This window comes from Pectinophora gossypiella, chromosome 19 (genome assembly GCF_024362695.1).
Source record: "Pectinophora gossypiella chromosome 19, ilPecGoss1.1, whole genome shotgun sequence".
NCBI classification, from domain to species: domain Eukaryota; kingdom Metazoa; phylum Arthropoda; class Insecta; order Lepidoptera; family Gelechiidae; genus Pectinophora; species Pectinophora gossypiella.
Genome location: NC_065422.1, coordinates 10,291,544 through 10,307,767, shown reverse-complemented (window position 1 = coordinate 10,307,767; position 16,224 = coordinate 10,291,544). Strand labels below are relative to the sequence as shown.

The 16,224-nt window shown below is 38.9% G+C and overlaps 1 long non-coding RNA gene across 1 annotated transcript; it reads right to left on the bottom strand.

The window, feature by feature from the left end:
• Positions 1-111: 111 nt before the first annotated feature.
• On the bottom strand, positions 112-8,068 carry LOC126375761 (uncharacterized). The gene is made up of 3 exons (XR_007567647.1): positions 7,941-8,068; positions 7,355-7,715; positions 112-227 (listed from the first exon to the last, which is right to left on the bottom strand). It is a non-coding gene; the product is annotated as an uncharacterized LOC126375761 (long non-coding RNA).
• Between the last annotated feature and the right edge of the window lie 8,156 nt (positions 8,069-16,224).

Sequence of the window (16,224 nt, the reverse complement as noted above, 5' to 3'; positions counted from 1 at the left end):
TACCAACTGGGCTACCACGGCTCCGGTGGCATGTAATTTACAAGTGTAGTTTCGATAAACACATTCTTGTAATATTGAAAATTCGTAATACGTAATACTCTGCTTGTAAGTTTTGATAAACAGGCCCGGAGAAGTGTACTCTTTAGCCGAAGATCCATCCCCACTCTTCGCCAACTGTTTCGGTCTCGTTAATAGGGGGAGCTTTTGCCATTAACAGGGCACAAATCCTGGAATCCAAAAAGAAAACAAATTGGAGATGTCATTAGAAAAGGTTTAATACGATCTACTCTGAACCAGCGTGCGTGTAGTATGAAGCGATTGATGAATGTAGAGGAAGCAAGAGAAGTGTGTCAGGATCGAAGCAAATGGAATTCTATAGTCTCTGCTTACCCCGGTGGGAAATAGACGTGAGTTTATGTATGAAAATCCTGAAAACCACGTGATATCAATTATCTACGATCCAAATGTGAATTCAAACACAAAATTGAATTCAGTGGAATCGAATTTCGAGCCCAAGTCTGGATTCGAACCCGTGACACTTCGAAGGATTCTTATAGAACACCACCCACTATCAAACCCCTCTAACACCTGCACTATTAAAGACCTTCACGTAGCCACTGACAATGCCGTAAGCGTGGCCAATTATTGGTCAGCAAAAAATTAATATCGATCGCCATCGACTCGGAAAGAACAGAAAACCACCCACTGCTTGGCACAGACGTTCTCGGATTATTTTTTGAAAGAGAACAATGTTTACTCTAACTTATCTTGAAGCATCAAATCCGGGCTATATCCCCGGAAAATCCCACAATAAATGTAAAACCCGTACATTATTTATACAGCTATCCGAGCCAACTTTCACACCTTCCCCGTACACTATGAAACTTTGATTGAAATTCGGGGAAAGGTGAAAAGTTTTATACACGGAGGATTCCTAATTCACACTCCGAATTGGTGAAATTTTGATGCGCGCCAAAGTTTAGTTTTGACTCCATCTGCGCTATTATCCTTTGCAAACATAGGTATTTCTGAGCGAAAATCCGTGTAATGTGTACCCTATATTACAGATAGGAATTTTCACGACTATATTTTTAATGGGGAAGTCAGAGGTACATCCATCGCAAAATGAACTGAGTATACCCACACCTCACCGAGTCTTACTGTTAGTCCAACGTTATAGGTGGTAAGCCGTATCGCCGTTTATAATAGTCGAAACAACTGTGTTAGTAAAAACTGCACTATAGTAAAATGGAATCAGTTATATTGTAGACACGCTTCGCCACGAATATGAAGGTACATACAATGCGAGTGGTACATCTACTTATACATTTTGCCACCGTGAAAAGGGGTTATTTACATTGAAAAGAGTTTGGCGGCGAGGGTGTACCGAATTGAGCATAGTACCCCGCCAGCCACAAGTTAGCAGTGTGACTAGGGATCGACGATCCAACGGTGTTATATTGGAAGTTGTATATATGCGTCTTGCTGTGTAAACTTCGATATCGCGTTTCACGACTGCTTTAAAACTGTATTATTGAATGTGGCGCCATCTGTTGCATGTGGGCGGAACTAGCTGGCCAAGTTGGCTCCGCCACATAAGCTTCTGTAGTGGCCTAGGAGGTTCAGTCGTACCGTGGAATAAAGAATAATGTTACGTGGCTCTCCGCCCGCACCAATTCGTACCGGACGCCGAGCTGAATTTACTTCACCCCCTCTGGGTCGTACTTTAGTCTTAAATTTAATAACCGTAAGCCACTAAAGAGTAGGTCTCCCCCTTTAAGTCGGTGTAGCATTAGCCACTCATATCTATCCTTTAAATTCTTTCAAGATACGACGATCGCCTTCTCTTTAATTTGTTCCATTTACGGTCTTCTTGGCCTTCCCCTTCCCCTCTTTCCTTTTATCTTCCCTTCTGTGATGTTTTTAATAAATTCGTCGAGCGACCAATTGTTTTCTTTCTTTATGTATGCACGATTTAAAATATTTACCTATCTTACAAATATTTTAGAATTAAATCCTACCAACGTAGTGATAAATGAATTAACTTATACAAAATCTGTTTAAATTCATGAAAGGTACGCAAATGACAAAGGCCTGGATATCATTTTAGTCGCTGACTTATTCAAATACAGCACATTAGTAAACACTTTAGCTTTAAATATGTATATGGGAATACAAAACCGGACAAGCGTTAGACGCTTGCGTACCAAGAGTTCCGCATATTTTATACCTACCCATCTTAGTTTTTGTTGTTACAGGCCTTGTTAAATATTAATATCTACCTTATCTGATTACTACTATTTTTATATAAGAACATCGACATGATCTTGAGGGCAGTCTCAAAGCTGAGATTAGTTTATTAATACTACGCTTAGAGACCCGATAGACGGATAGTCACGTCACACGTGTCGATAGCGAAAAAGTTAACGCGTTAATTGTGTATGTACCACATATGAGGCAATAAATTTGAAACTCATACGTGCATGTCCCATATGTGGGGCACATTTTTTCTTGAAATAGTGTGTCCATTTACAAAAATTTCCAATGTGTTTATTGAAAATTAATATTGCATGTGAGGGGTTGATAATTTAAGGCTCCTTATATTTTGGGTCCACAACCCTAAAAAGCACCGCCGAGGCGGCACCAATTTTCATCTGAATGCAACTTTACACTGAACGCGGTGCATCTAACATTCAAATGCCATTTTATTTCAAGCTCTGGGAGCCAAATCGTGAATTGAAACTTGGTGGGACCGCATTTAGTTTAAATTGTAAATAAATTCGCTGCCGAGCGTAGGTATAATCCGGGACTATTTTACACAGCAATTTATTTTTAACAGTTTCATTTGTGCTACAATTACAGTGCATGTTGCCAAAGTGAATTTAATTTCTCCTTTGCTAAGTTGTTAGGGTTTGTAGAGCGCGCAAGTTACATTTACCACGTTCACTGTGTATGAACCACATATCAGGCAATAAATTTGTAACTCATACGCGCATGACCCATATGTGGGACACATTTTTCTTGCCATAGTGTGTCTATGTACATATCTTCCAACGTGTTTATCGTAAAATAACAGTGCACGTGAGGGGTTGATATTTAATTTTCAGTTACACAGCGAACGTGTTAAGTAAATATATCAATTGCATTGTGTTTAATAAAGTAGTATTACCCCGGTATCAGACTTGCACCAATGAGTTATTAATTTATCTTAAGTGCAGTTTCCACCAACACAGTTGGCTTGACTATTATTAGACGGCGATACGGCTCACCGCCTATCACGTTGTTCTAACAGAAAGCTCGCTGAGGAGTGTCTACTTAGTTCATCTTGCGACGGATGCATCTCTGACTACCCCAATTGGGATGTAGTCGTGAGCTTGCCTTATGTTTTTTAAATAACTAGCGACCCGCCCCGGCTTCACTCGGGTGCAATGCTGAGGAAAAAATGAAATTATTTAAGGTAAACGCTCCTATTAACGCCACCCAAAAATCGACATCGTTTACCGCCACCTTTTTTAAATTGCGGATATTTTGAATTGTGTCCGAGATAGAAAATTGATTCAAATGTCAAAAGATACATGTATTAATTGACCATGAAACGAACATACCCCTGAGCGTGGGCAACAACAGTCTAATTTGTGATTGGTCTGTAAGTGTGCAGTGTCCGCGCAAGCAACGCGCTCCATACAAGCCACTACTGAAATGCATAAGCATACAACATTTTTTTCTTAAGGTTTTGTGTCCGATGAAACATATTTTTCTTCATTTTAGTAATTATAACTACTTGTTAATACGTTTAAGAACTGAGAAAGCATGCTATATTTGACATTTGTGTTAGTTTTAAATGATTAATTTGAGTTTTAAAATGTGGCGGTGATAGAAGCATACATTTGCAGTTTGGTTACTATTACCGCCACCTATGGCGGCGATCGATATTTGTATGATATTTGTATTTTTTAGTTATTTAAGGTAACATGCCCAATCATTCATAATGTTATCATCTTATTTTATAGTATGGTTCATGAACTATATTAAAATCTATTAACGCCACACATTTGGTGGAATTCAAGTATCCTGTGCTGCATATAAGTTAATGTATTTTTTAAGAAATGTATGAACAAGTAGTTGAAGTAATTATGAATTTCTAATTTAAATACTTTATATATTTATTAAAATATGCTTTGAAACTGGTTATTACATACGTAGCTCTCATTTTGAATATTTATTTGTTTTCTTAAGGCTAATTTTTATGTGGCGGAAATTGAAACACAGAAATTACATACATGTTTCTATTACCGCCACCATAGATTCCCTCTTATGATTTATAGACAGGGTGATGCATTATTCTTCGGACTGACAGAGACGGACGGACAGATAGAGACAGACGGACGGACAGACCGAAACGGACGGACAGATAGAGACAGACGGACGGACAGGGACAGACGGACGGACAGAGCCAGAAGAACAGACAGAGACAGAAGGACAGGCAGAGACAGACGGACGGACATAGACAGACAGAAGGACAGACAGAGACAGACGGACGGACAGAGACAGACGGACGGACAGAGACAGACGGACGGACAGAGACAGACGGACGGACAGAGACAGACGGATGGACAGACGGACGGACAGAGACAGACGGATAGACAGAGACAGACGGACCGGCAGAGACAGACGGATAGGCAGAGACAGACGGATAGACAGAGACAGACGGACGGACAGACGGACGGACAGAGACAGACGGATGGACAGAGACAGACGTCAATTATGTATATAAATCTATGAAACCAAAAGATTTTTCTGTAGTTTATGTCATAATTCATTTAATAAAAAAATAACAATAATAATAAAGTTTATTGAAAACTCCTCATATAGAATCATTTCGTCGACTCCCGAAATCCTGAGGGAGATAGGGAGTTTCTATAGACAGCTATATTCCACGAAAACATCAGGCGAAAGCATGGCTCGAGACCCTCGAGCCAAGCTTACCCGACACTACACTGAAGATATCCCGGACGTCAGCCTGTACGAGATTAGGACGGCCCTCAAACAGCTCAAAAACAACAAAGCGGCAGGAGATGACAGAATCACAGCAGAACTTCTGAGAGCGGGCGGAACGCCAATACTCAAAGCCCTCCCTCTTCAATTCCGTCATATTTCAGGGCAAAACGCAGAGGGCATAGAGCGGAAGCGAGGTGATCCTGTTCTTCAAGAAAGGTGATAAAGCCCTACTGAAGAACTACAGACCTATCTCGCTTCTGAGCCATGTCTACAAGTTGTTTTCGAGGGTCATTACGAATCGTCTCGCTTGCAGATTTGACGACTTCCAGCCTCCCGAACAAGCCGGTTTCCGAAAAGGCTTTAGCACCATAGACCACATCCATACGCTGCGGCAGGTTATACAGAAGACCGAAGAGTATAATCTGCCACTTTGCTTGGCGTTTGTGGACTATGAGAAAGCCTTTGATTCGATCGAGACCTGAGCGGTGTTGCAGTCTCTTCAGAGGTGCCAAGTGGACCATAGGTACATCGAAAAGCTAAGAGACCTCTACCAAAATGCCACTATGTCAGTTCGAGTACAGAACCAGAGCTCTAATCCGATCCAACTGCAGCGAGGAGTGAGACAGGGAGATGTCATCTCTCCGAAACTGTTCACTGCTGCATTGGAGGATATTTTTAAGCTTTTGGGTACGTTACACTCGAAGTTGTAGACCAGTATATTTACCTAGGACAAATAATCCAGTTAGGTAAGTCCAACTTCGAGAAAGAGATCTCTCGTCGGATCCAACTCGGATGGGCAGCGTTCGGGTCTCGTCCAAAATACCTGTGTCTCAAGACGAAAGTCTTTGACCAGCGCGCGTTGCCAGTGATGACCTACGGCAGTGAGACATGGCCGCTTACTATGGGTCTCGTGAGGAGGCTCGGTGTCGCTCAGCGGGCAATGGAGAGAGCTATGCTCGGTATTTCCCTGCTTGATCGAATCAGAAATGAGGAGATCCGCAGGAGAACTAAAGTCACCGACATAGCTCGGAGAATTGCAAAACTGAAGTGGCAGTGGGCAGGACACATAGCGAGGAGAACCGATGGCCGCTGGGGCGGAAAGGTTCTGGAGTGACGACCACGTGTCGGACGACGCTCAGTGGATAGGCCCGCTACAAGGTGGACCGACGATCTGGTGAAAGTGGCGGGAAGCCGCTGGATGCGGGCAGCGCAGGACCGATCGTTGTGGAGATCCTTGGGGGAGGCCTATGCCCAGCAGTGGGCGTCATACGGCTGTTGATGATGATGATTATTGAAAACAGTTCGTTTACAGTTTTTGTTGGAACGCTGTCTTTCAAACTAGGTGAACCTGTATTTTGAGAGACAGTGCCTTCCCAATTTATGTATCTATTAACTACATTAACAGTGGTAAAAATACGGTATTAAAACAACTTTTTTTAAAAATAAAGTATTTTATTGTACCTGAATAGTTGGTTAGATATATCGTTGGCGGTATTCGATGCAGCAAAGGCGGTAATAGAAAGAAACCGCAATTTATGTGGCGGTAATAGAGGAAAGTGAGTTTTCGGACATAAAATTATTTTTTATCCAAAATATTCACTCAAAATTAAAAATTATTGATGTATTTAGCAGAAGACAGTCATAACAATACAAATAAAATAAATAAGCTGCACTAGCAAATACAGAAGTACTTAATTTCTGAGAGGTAATCAGAGCATAGCTTAACCTGGCGGTAATAGGAGCGTTTACCTTATGACATCACATTAAAAACCTCAAAAATACCAGTATTTCTCCACTGTTTCATGAATGTTATTATATACATATATAAGCCTTCCTCTTGAATCACTCTATCTATTAAAAAAAAACGCATCAAAATCTGTTGCGTAGTTTTAAAGATTTAAGCGTACATAGGGATATAGGGAAAGAAAAAGCGACTTTGTTTATACTATGTAGTGATATCACTTGTGGCCATTGGAACCGGTTGGACGGAAAATTCCAATTGATATCACCTCAGAATCATGGTCTGAATTATTCTTCAAAGTTTTCGTTACGATGTCACTAACACTCTGTATAAATTTTTATGTCGACCGTCTCATCCACCTAAAACTACTGCAGGTTCTCACAACCTGTCCCTATAGCAGAGAAAAAGTAACTGCAAGACAAAATCAATCGGCGGCGGCTATGTTCTCAAAAGAAACAAAAAAGAGAAAAAATATTGGTCTAGTTATGCTTTTTAGTGTGCTTATGTTTTTATTCGTAAGTATGTTTATGTCCTTTGTATATGTCGTTGTGCAATAAAGTAATATTGATTGATTGATTGGTCTACTCTTGAGTAAAGTTTAATTTATGTAAGTACTTAATAAACTTTAAGGGCGTGGAACAGACTAAAGTTTAAATGTAAGTTCTCGTACAAACTATATATAACCTTTAATATTTCCAAAAATCAACCTAAATTAACGCGTGACCTCTAAAATACGAACCGTCTATACATTTCCTCCATTTATACCTATAGCGTCTCTAAAAACATAAAAAAACACGCTCTTCGTGTGTTTATGTACGTATTTTGTGTTTTCTTCGAGTTAGTGTTGCGTGTCATCTTCACCCACTACAAACTCGGCAGCTAACTGATCGATCACTTAAAGGATTGGGATCCCTCGGCCGTTCATCCATTTTGTCCACGTCTCTTTGTCCCAACAGACTCCTTATTTATATCCTTCCTAAAAAAGAAAAACATTACGCGATAACCAATCTTCTTTCCGTTTTTTTCCCGACTGCGGCGTAGCAAAAAGTTGGTTAACGTGTTTGATCGCTTTCTATGTACGTATGTTCCCTCCTAACGTCTAAACCACTAATCAGAATTTAACAAATGAGGAGTCACTAGAAGCGTCTTGATTGTCTGCTTGCTGTAAATAATGCAAGAAAGTAACCGCTAAGTAACCTACTCCAAATTGTCAGCGGAACGGATAGATGGTTTAGGTTGAATTGAATATGTTAGTCAGAAATCAAACTACTTAGTATGATTTTAGAATCACTGAGGTTTTAGAACTAGATTTGACAAGATTAAAAATTAAAACACCCGGTGGACACAAACACAGACTAGTAAGAGGAAAAAAACATGGCGACACCGGAAAAGGTATTAAGTAGTGCCAACCAAACAAACATTTAATCAAGTAGGCGGGCGGGCGCTCTGATTGGCCGTCCGCTACGTGTTCGTAGATGTGCTTTATTAAAAAGTACAGGTGCCACACAGACAACCTACCTAAAGGAAATTGTATTGTCTAACAGCTGTCAAAGTAAACAGCTGCTTTGGATGAAACACTTTTAGAAAGGATTTGAATTAAGAACGTGGATAATTATTAATTCGAGACGTGGCTCCGGTCTTATAATGTTTGGGTGAGACTAAAAATAACATTAAGATGATGGCTGCACGGCTTTGCCTTTGCCTTTCTCCATTGGGATAACAAGTTTTTTTTTTAAAAAGTTAATCTTATTTGATTATTTTGCACCTTAGTTAAATGAGATATTTTTCACGAGACGTCAAAGCGAAAATTTTCAATTGAATTTGTATCGAAATATTATTACTTCGTCATAGTGATGTATCAATACACGCAGTCAACCAGTTCCTACTCATTGTGATTTACGTAAGTAATTTATTATTATTGTATGTCGTTTCCATATCGTTGGCCTATGGAGGCCCGGACATTTGAAATGCGTGCGTGGGGCCGAAGCCAACACGTAGAGGCCCCTTAAGACAATTATTATTACTTACTTATTAATAGCCCTCGAAAAATACGAAAATAAGTCAAATAGAAAAATGACATTGTTTTTTGATCATAACTGGCATTATAATTTCTAAATGCACACACAGGGTATTCAAGTCCACAAAACGAAAAAAAAAAACAAAAAAGTTTTTTTACAGCATTTATAATGAAGTAAAACTTTTGCACTGCTCTGCTATTTTTGTAATATGTATGCAAATATTCCTCGCACAGCCTTATAGAAAGGAAATGATGGTGAATTGTGGCAAAAAGGCTATTGAAGTTTTTTATTGTTATTTTTTACGTTATCCCTTCCCGGAAAAGGCAAAGCCTTCAGGCGATATTCAGACAGATTATAAAAAAAATGTTTCGAAAGAGGAAGTTCTGTTTCACTTTTATCGTTATAAAACTTGAGGGACTTTGTGGCACTGTGCGCCGGGGTCATAAAAAAAGAATCGATGAAAATAAATTCTCCTTTGTTAGAACCTAATAAAGCTACCGACCGCAAAAATGGGGTAGATTCCTATATGCGTAAAACAAGACTGCGCATCGGATATTCAAAACTTACGCTTTCTGTGCTAATGATAAGCTTATTTATTATACTATTAAACTAATAATGGTTTATAAGTACTAGGGGCTGGCAGAACTAAGAAAAAAGAAAACAATGTGTTAAAAATCGAATTTATTGTCTACACAATACTCATACATAATACTAGTATCGAAGTATCGATAATAACCATTATTGAAGTGGGCAGCTTGACAGTGCGACGGCTATTTTTTTTGACATGATCACGCGAGATTTGCCACAGATGACATTAACTACTTGGTCGGACAAATGTGGAGCGCTGAGGTCTCTCACCCGGTACAAAATTTATGACAACAGGCCTGAGGGTGCCCAGTTGGGCGTGAACCTCGGCTCAGGGTGTCGTCTGAGAGGAACAATATTTGAAAGAATTAATCGACCCTAATGGGTCGATAGCGAAAAGCACTGAATTACGAAAATGCGACAGCTCTGGACGTCTTCGCTTAGCTTGCAAGAATGGCACATTTTTTAACATGATACTATAACAGATAAGATAACTAACAAGTGTAGTTGTTAGTGGAAGCTGCTGTCATGGCAGCTCCCGATCCCAAGACACTTCGCGTCGTAGGGCTAAAACACACACACACACCTACAGCTATAATTTTAAAGAGTCTTATTTCTATAACAATGCCTTGCCATGTACTATGAAAATAGGGAGGAAGAGAGCCTGGTGATCCGTAACACAGGCATTCCGTCTAGTATGGACACCAGTCTCTCTCACAATAGAAACATGTACACTGTGAGTAGTACTAAGTTAAGTTTTTACTGTAATTGTGAGTGAGAAATAAACTTATTTATTATTATTATACACAAATACAGAAGAATACAGCAGTGAGAGGGCCGATTTACCACCTGTACCATCTAGTAACCCTCAACTACAATGCCAGTCGTGCGGCCGCTACTGGCGCTCTCGCATTGGACTTTACAGCCATTTTAAAAGCTGCCACAGAAACGCTATTTGAATCATCTGATAAAGATGTAAAGGCCTGAGATGATGACACAAATACACACGCAATCGCACATAGAAGGAAGAATAAATCACAGTACTTACAAAAATTGTTATTCATGCTAAATATTTTTTTAGATAAGCAACTTTTACCTCTGTAATTGCTTCATTCTTTGAGCAATAAAGAATATTTGTATTGTATTGAATTATTTTTTCCATGCTGATGCAGATTATAAAAACAAAATTCATCTACAAACTTATAACTAAACTTAAACTCGCCTTATGTGAATCTGTAGGTATGTGAGTGAATATTGTTGGTACTGCATTACTATGTAATATTTTTGTTTGGTTTCCTGCTCGATAGCAAGCAAGATACATCGAAATGTAATGGTCACAAAATAGTTATTCATGGTAGTTGTTTTTTATAGATAAGCCTGTTTTACTTCTGTATTAATTGTTTCTTTCTTTTTGCAAACATTGTTTTAAGTTTTTTTATTCTTAAATTTTATAGAGATTTTTTTCTTACAAGAAAATGACATCCTCATATTGATACAAATTGATACATACATCAATCATAAATCATAAATAGTTTTGGTGGTCTAGACCAGAATTTCGCAAGTAGCTAAAATCTAGAATACCAATACAATACCAATCAACCAATACCAATACCAACTAACAACCACCACCCAAAACCCAATCCAACCAATACCAATACTATGTCATGTATATTAATACATCAAAAGATCTTTAAAATGATATGGTATTGGTATTGGTGTACTAGACCAGATCGTACATGATAATATTGGATTACACTTCGCTATTTTTTTTTACTTTAACACAAACAACCCCACGAGCAACAGCAACATTTGCTGTCATACAAAAAAAATAAGTAAGTATACGATATATTTTATTCATTGATATATATACTTAGCTTGTTGGTATTGAATAGATAGACCTATATGTCCTTTCCCTTTTCCCCGTCGAACCATATAACCGGGAGAAATCTCTGGAATTTTCTTGAACGGTGACAAAGGAAAGCTTTTCGGGACATGATCGATGTCCAGGGGTTTTCACCATCTGTCTTCATTGTCCCGGCCGCCTCAGCGCCAATTATGAGGCGAACAAAAGAAGAAATTAATACCACAGTATTAAGTTACAGGAAATAATTTCATTTGATTACCAATTGTTTGTGGCTGCGTTATTTTCTTTTTTATTGCGATTGGTATTCCGAGAGTTGTTAGGTAAATATTGTTCGCGTAATCAAGATGTTTGAATAATTGATTGTCCTCAGATTTTTTATTAGGTAATCGTATTACGCTGGGGGCTATGTTAAGACGTTGTTTCAAGATCTGAAATTTGTCATTTCACTGAAATGTTTCGTCACCATGAGCTTTGGAAGGTAATTCATGGCTGCTCGCCCGAAGAGTCCTTCAAGAGCCTGTTCTCTGCTTCTTCCCTCAATCAACCGGAGCACACAGCCTCCGTGGTCTAGTGGTTAGAGCGTTGGACTCACGATCTGGAGGTCCGAGTTCGATTCCTGATGGGGACATTCTTCAAATCACTTTGTGAGACTTTCCTTTGTTTGGTAAGGACATTGCAGGCCTGAGTCACCTGATTGTCCGAAAAATAAGAAGATTCCGTGGCTAACAGCTAATGTAAAATAAATCTAATATTGAATATAATCCAACATGATACCACCTAATTTCATTACACAACCGACCCTTTTTAAACCCAGAAGCAGAACCTGACAGAAACAGTCTTGGGGTGGAAAAAATGAGATCACGATGACTTCGAGCGTAGGCCGGGTTAATGCGAAGATGTAATTACTAAGCCAGCATCCTTACTGCGCGATGCTATTCGTGCGATATCGAAACAAACAAATTCTTTATTTTAAGAGCTATTTCTATTCATCGAAAATCACCCTAAAAGTGGGATAATTTATTGGGAAATATACAAAGGAGATCTTGCCAGCGTAAAATAAAATTTTGCAACGAACTACATCTAAAAGTAGATTTGTCTAAAAATGTAAGATTATTTGTAGGAGTATCTGCTTCTTCCCCGTCGAAATGACGAATTTAGTGCTTACCACTTCTATTCCGTGGTCATTGATTTACCACTATCGTAGATACAGCGCATGATACAAAAATGCGGCGAAAACTTGGCGCTTGTGTAGCTATAGGTACATTCGTACACAGCGGTAAGTATATAGTATATACATTCAATCAAATCCTGTCAAATTAAGACAATACGCATCGTTTTATTACGCATATTAGCGGGTGGTGCTTCGTAACGCGATCGAGTTATACTCCGAAAATTAAAAATTATACTATAAAATAACTTGCACAATGACATTATTTATTAGAAATATGATGTCCCATCTTTCTTTTTTCCCGTTGAGCTTCTATTTCTGCAAGTTTTTAACCACGCACTTCCCGTGTTGCCAGTTCGGCGCCTAATCGCAGTAGCTAACTAACAGTAACTTTGTAATAATTACCGGCAGGCGTGTATGAAGCGATTGATGAATGTGGAGGAAGCAAGAAAAGTGTGTCAGCATCGAAGCAAATGGAATTCTATAGTCTCTGCTTACCCCGGTGGGAAATAGGCGTTTATGTATGTATGTATGTTGTAGTAATTAACAGTAACTTTGCGTCCCACTTTTTGAGCGCTGATGTTCAATTTACGGTAGTAGTAAATCTATATCCGTGGTACTTACTGGCATACACCGGACACTTCGTACAAAAAACTTTGTTGCGTGTTGTCTAAAAACTGGTAATCTTACCATAAAATCGCCCATCCATCACCCATGCGATATCCGCTCGTGTCGTGAGGAAGATCCCTTAGGCAGGTGGCTGGCAGGTCGGCCAGATTAATTACAAGGTTCATTGCCATTAATCATCGCTTATGAAAAAATGGTTTAACTGACAGAACAGATTCTATGTAGTATAGATTTCTTGAGCCATCAAGGACTCAATATTTGTGAGATATAAAGAGTAAGATAACGCATAGTAGGATTCTTACCGCGTTAATATAAATAAGTACCTCAAATAGTTTGTACTCTCTCTCTCTATTTAAGAGCTGCGCTCTTGTCGGTGGAGTAATCGCCATTCCTCTCTTCTTCCCGCCAAAACCTTCACCTCCCGATACGACACGACCTGTACCTTCTCTTTTATTTGTTTCATAAATGTTATCCTAGGTCTACCCCTTCCTCTCTTGCCTTCAATTTTTCCTTCTATAATGTTTGTTATAAATGAATCGTGTCGTATCAGGTGGCCAATCATATTTCCTCTCCGGTTCTCTATAGTCTTCAATATGGTTCTCTTTTCTCCAACTCTTTCCAGCACTTCTTCATTTGACACCATTTCAGTCCAGCTTACTACTCCAGTTTGCTTACAGTTTGTACATCATCATCATCATCATCATCAGCCGTACGACGCCCACTGCTGGGCATAGGCCTCCCCCAAGGATCAAACAGACAGTTTGGACAGTTTGTACTATAAAGAGAAACGAGGATAAAAATAAAGAGAGCAGCACTTGTCTAGTCGGGACGACAGTGTTAACTTTTACACCACAGGTTTTTCTCATTTAATTTTTCTCTTTGTAAGTTTCCCTAAGCACAGGCAAGCTGTATGTTCTTCACATCGTCTTAGAAATGCAATCGTGGATACAAGCAAGATTGCAATTTTACTTTACAGCAAAATATACAGGGTGTTAGTGACATCGTAACGAAAACTTTGAGGGATGATTCAAACCATGATTCTGTGATGATATCAAGTGTAATTTTCCGTCGCAAAAATATGGAACAGAAAATAATTTAAAAAACACCCATATCTACTTTTATGGCTACCTGTATGTACTTGTATGGGGTGTAAGTGACATCGCAACGAATACTGAGAGGGATGATTCAGCTGATTATTCTGAGTTAAAAGTATAGAATTGAAAATAATTAAAAAAAAAAACTAAAAATAAATCATGAATTTTGCGACGGAAAATTTCACTTGATATTAACTCAGAATCATGGTCTGAATCATCCCTCTCGATATTCGTTACGAAATCACTAACACCCTGTATATGTTAGCTATGGTACAGAATACGTTGCCAAGCACAAAATGTGAAAAAGTTAGAGACTTGCATAATACTTACAAATATTCCTAACTTTAGAATTGTTCATAAACAATTTTGGGTTTAAGGAAATTGTGCGGAATATATTTGACAAGTTTTTGGCCAAGACATTATAGAACCTGAACTGAATCTTGGCAAGTTATTTACATAAACTTAGACGTAGTCTAAGTTGAGACGCAAATAAATGCAGTTGGGAGTTTTGGCAAACTTTGCAATTTGTTTTCTGACTGAAAGTGATTCTTCATACATACATATACATACGTAAACTCACGCCCGTAATTCCCGAAGGGGTGGCACAACTACAAATAATCAAGAAACTATTCATGGAAAATAAATTATAAGTATCCTTGCCCACTTACCCTTCCTTGTCCTTGTTTGTGGCCTTTGCCCACCTTAGAATAAGTTTATCCTGTAAATGTTTTTGTGAATTTGTGTGCAAGAGTATTATTATTATTTGTATGTCGTTTCCACATCTCGGGCCTATGGAGTCCCGGACTTTTGGAAGGCGTGCGTGGGGCCGAAGCCAACACGTAGAGGCCCCTTAAGACAGTTTAATCTAAATGTGGTGTGACACCAAGCGGCGATTATTATTATTATTATCTTGTCAAAATAAAAAGGATGCTAGACTTGTTACTTAACACACTACTTACCATGTTTGAATACCTATGTAGGTAGTGCTAGTTAGAAAAGAATCTATCGACTTAATCTCGACTGACACTATTCTAATGAACGTCACAACACTAGCTTATGTACTTTGACAGATCTAATTCTGTTGTATAATATTAACTTTATTGAAATAAAATCACTTATTAAACTGAACTGGGGAGTTAAAATGGCCACATCGAAGCAATTCATCTAAGAAGGCAATATTGCAATTTGACATTTGCGCATATAAAAGTAAGTGCGCGTGTGATGTGGCCATTTTAACCCCCCTGGTCGTTCTACAGTTTCTTTTTAAACATCGCAATTAACATACATAACATAAGCTCACGACTACATCCCAATTGGGGTAGTCAGAGGTACATCTATCGCAAGATGAATCAAGTACCAACACCAAGTAGAGCTTTCTGCTAGACCAACATGAGATGTGGTGAGTCTGTGTTAGTGAAAACTGCATTTATGGTAATAAGTCATTGGACGTACGGTACCGTGGTTCGAACTGGCGCTCTCAGAAAAAATGCAGTGACTGTTATATGAGATTAAATGATTCTTGGCCGCGTTCTAAAAACCAACAAACTACCGAGGGCCACATACAAAACGAGCGTGACACGACAGGCGTGTCATAAGCCACATTTGTTAATGACACGCCTGGAGTGTCGTAGGCCATAAATAAAGATTTACATTCATTTTCGCCGATGCGGCGCCACTGACGCTATTTCGTGTTTACTTCCTAAACTGTGCGGTGGTGATTGAGAGCCCCGTTTGAGAAGCAACGAAACTGCAGAAAAAATGCTGTGACTGTAAATACGAGATTAATAAATTACTTACTTAATTAAAAACCTTTTCCGCATTCTTGACGTACAATATGTTTCTGTTAATTGATAGGAGACTTATTGGAGATGTCCTTAGAAAAGGTTTAATACGATCTACTCTGAACCGGCGTGCGTGTATGAAGTGATTGATGAATGTGGAGGAAGCAAGAGGAGTCAGGATCGAAGCAAATGGAATTATATAGTCTCTTCTTACCCCGGTGGTGAGTTTATCTATGTATGTATTAATTGGTAATACCTATATGACACTAACACAGACCTTTAGAAAATAAGTGCCCTGCTCTAATGGTGAAAATGTGACGAACTTTGAACATAATTCTTGAGACACAA